Genomic DNA, 3631 nt, shown 5'->3' on the forward strand with positions numbered 1-3631 from the left:
ACATCTAAGGGCATCACAGACCTGTTATTGCTCAATCTCGTGCGGCTAGAAGCCGCCTGTCCCTCTAAGAAGAAAAGTAATCGCTGACAGCACGAAGGATGTCACGCGACTAGTTAGCAGGCTAGAGTCTCGTTCGTTATCGGAATTAACCAGACAAATCGCTCCACCAACTAAGAACGGCCATGCACCACCACCCACCGAATCAAGAAAGAGCTATCAATCTGTCAATCCTTCCGGTGTCCGGGCCTGGTGAGGTTTCCCGTGTTGAGTCAAATTAAGCCGCAGGCTCCACTCCTGGTGGTGCCCTTCCGTCAATTCCTTTAAGTTTCAGCTTTGCAACCATACTTCCCCCGGAACCCAAAAGCTTTGGTTTCCCGGAGGCTGCCCGCCGAGTCATCGGAGGAACTGCGGCGGATCGCTGGCTGGCATCGTTTATGGTTAGAACTAGGGCGGTATCTGATCGCCTTCGAACCTCTAACTTTCGTTCTTGATTAATGAAAACATACTTGGCAAATGCTTTCGCTTCTGTTCGTCTTGCGACGATCCAAGAATTTCACCTCTAACGTCGCAATACGAATGCCCCCGCCTGTCCCTATTAATCATTACCTCGGGTTCCGAAAACCAACAAAATAGAACCGAGGTCCTATTCCATTATTCCATGCACACAGTATTCAGGCGGGCTTGCCTGCTTTAAGCACTCTAATTTGTTCAAAGTAAACGTGCCGGCCCACCGAGACACTCAATAAAGAGCACCCTGGTAGGATTTCAACGGGGTCCGCCTCGGGACGCACGAGCACGCACGAGGCGGTCGCACGCCTTCGGCTCGCCCCACCGGCAGGACGTCCCACGATACATGCCAGTTAAACACCGACGGGCGGTGAACCAACAGCGTGGGACACAAATCCAACTACGAGCTTTTTAACCGCAACAACTTTAATATACGCTATTGGAGCTGGAATTACCGCGGCTGCTGGCACCAGACTTGCCCTCCAATAGATACTCGTTAAAGGATTTAAAGTGTACTCATTCCGATTACGGGGCCTCGGATGAGTCCCGTATCGTTATTTTTCGTCACTACCTCCCCGTGCCGGGAGTGGGTAATTTGCGCGCCTGCTGCCTTCCTTGGATGTGGTAGCCGTTTCTCAGGCTCCCTCTCCGGAATCGAACCCTGATTCCCCGTTACCCGTTACAACCATGGTAGGCGCAGAACCTACCATCGACAGTTGATAAGGCAGACATTTGAAAGATGCGTCGCCGGTACGAGGACCGTGCGATCAGCCCAAAGTTATTCAGAGTCACCAAGGCAAACGGACCGGACGAGCCGACCGATTGGTTTTGATCTAATAAAAGCGTCCCTTCCATCTCTGGTCGGGACTCTGTTTGCATGTATTAGCTCTAGAATTACCACAGTTATCCAAGTAACGTGGGTACGATCTAAGGAACCATAACTGATTTAATGAGCCATTCGCGGTTTCACCTTAATGCGGCTTGTACTGAGACATGCATGGCTTAATCTTTGAGACAAGCATATGACTACTGGCAGGATCAACCAGGGAGCTGCGTCAACTAGAGCTGAGCAGCCGGCCGCCCGGGAGTGTGTCCCGGGGGCCCGCGCGAACACGCAAGCGTCCGCTCAATCATTCTGCAAACAGGAGGAGGCTGAGCTCCCCTGCACAATACACCTCGAAACCCTCTCAGGTCCCGGCGGCGCGCAGCGCCGTCCCAAGTACTTGGTCGGGTTCGAGAGAGGCGCAATCGCCCGGAGTTAGGCGAGTAGACGCTTTCGGTGCGACCACCCGTGCTCCCAACTGAGCTTGCCGCTGCCGACAGAGGCCCGGGAGCGTGCTGTCGTGGCATTGCCGGCGGGAGACAACACGCGCCACCTACGGTGACCGGCAGCTCCAACGCCAGCGCCACAGAAGGACAAAAGCCCCACTTGGGTGCCGAAGCGAACTCTCCCAGCACAGCGCACGCGCCAACACATCCGCACAGCTGCGATACAAACCACCAGCGAGAACCGCTGGGGCGACCGAGCAGCAGACGGCGTCGCGGCGCCGAGCGCCGGGCGGCGGCGCATCCTCAACGCACACAGTCCTCAATCGGACCAGCACACTGAAGATGTCCACCGCGCTTCGCACCGGGCCCGCGAGGACCTACTTTGGCCGCACGGCGCCGCGCGCAGGGTGCGCCGGCGCGCAGCTGCGACGCCTGCCGCGTCCGTCGGCCGGCGCGCCTGCCACTGGCCGCCCCCACCAGCCGGCTGTAGCGCGTGCGCCCACGCACCGCGCGGCCAGCACGCCGGGAGGCGCCCCCTCACCGGCCGGGGACGGTCCCACCCAGCCACCGCCGCGTATCGCTTCACACCCAGATGCCGTTCAGTTTCGTCGGCATGGTGGGTATCGCTGGAACAACCGGTTCGTACCTCAACCTATCGTCGCCATCACCGATTCACCCCTAGCGAGAACAACCGCACCACAACAGGTTACCATTTGTTCATTTGCGTAACTTCACCAGAAAACGCAGGCGTCCATCGCCATTTGCAACTTCAACGATTATTGCATGCCTGTGTCAGGTGTCACGCCACACTACGTCTGCCCACATACACGCAACAAAATGTGCACGCCTAGACAATACGTGGAAGGTGGCCCCCGTACGTATGCGATGTCCATTGCTCGAACGACTGTCAACCGGCCTCTGTAGCATGTCGCAGATATGGAACGCGGTGCACCATGCCATCACGGTGTGTGAGGAGAGACGACTAGGTCCGAATACATCAACAGACAGCTCATGCTGATCGCCATCCACGGCGTCCGTTCCTCCCACACGTCTCTATGGCGTACCACACTGCAATCCAGCTCTCATAGGGAGACGACACGTAGCTGCGTGCACAATATTTGCACTGTATGGTCCGCCGTTTTTGGGCGCAGTCGTTGTACGGTCACACATGTGCCACGATGTATCATTCGGTACATAAGGACGAATGTGCAGTACAGATTGTGGTTTACGCGTACGACATTAGCGGACGGTTGACACAGGCCGCACCACAACGTAGCCTGAGTACGTCGCATGCGAAGGGCATTGAACATGCAAACTTCTCACCAACCAGCTTGCGAAGGCAGGGGGGCAAGGTGGGGACGTGGGGAGGGGCGGCATGTACGTCCTGCTGCCATCCACATTACAGTGTACAGCAGGAGCATGTGGAAAGTCAGCAAGACTTGCAAGGTGTTTAACATGAAGCGATACACAGGGGAGCGGGCAGTGCGAGTAGCGAACTATATTGCGAGGGTTGCGGGTGGGCAACACTACACTAATTGAACGAGTCGTATAACAATTACAGAGCAGGTTTAGGCGACAACATGGGTTACGTTAGGGGACAACGTGGGTTACGTTAGGGGACAACGTGGGTTACTTTAGGGGACAACGTGGGTTAGGTTAAGGCACAACGTGGGTTAGGTTAAGGCACAACGTGGGTTAGGTTAAGGCACAACGTGGGTTAGGTTAAGGCACAACGTGGGTTAGGTTAAGGCACAACGTGGGTTAGGTTAAGGCACAACGTGGGTTAGGTTAAGGCACAACATGGGTTAGGTTAAGGCACAACATGGGTTAGGTTAAGGCACAACATGGGTTAGGT

At 55.9% G+C, this 3631-nt stretch overlaps 1 non-coding gene across 1 annotated transcript in view; it reads right to left on the minus strand.

The window, feature by feature from the left end:
- LOC124774483 overlaps nt 1–1556 on the minus strand; it is a 1909-nt gene extending 353 nt beyond the window's left edge. The window contains exon 1 of the ribosomal RNA XR_007015312.1: nt 1–1556. This exon is cut by the window's left edge and continues 353 nt beyond it. This is a non-coding gene — a ribosomal RNA (small subunit ribosomal RNA).
- Nucleotides 1557–3631: the final 2075 nt, after the last annotated feature.

This window comes from Schistocerca piceifrons, unplaced genomic scaffold (assembly GCF_021461385.2).
Source record: "Schistocerca piceifrons isolate TAMUIC-IGC-003096 unplaced genomic scaffold, iqSchPice1.1 HiC_scaffold_963, whole genome shotgun sequence".
NCBI lineage: Eukaryota > Metazoa > Arthropoda > Insecta > Orthoptera > Acrididae > Schistocerca > Schistocerca piceifrons.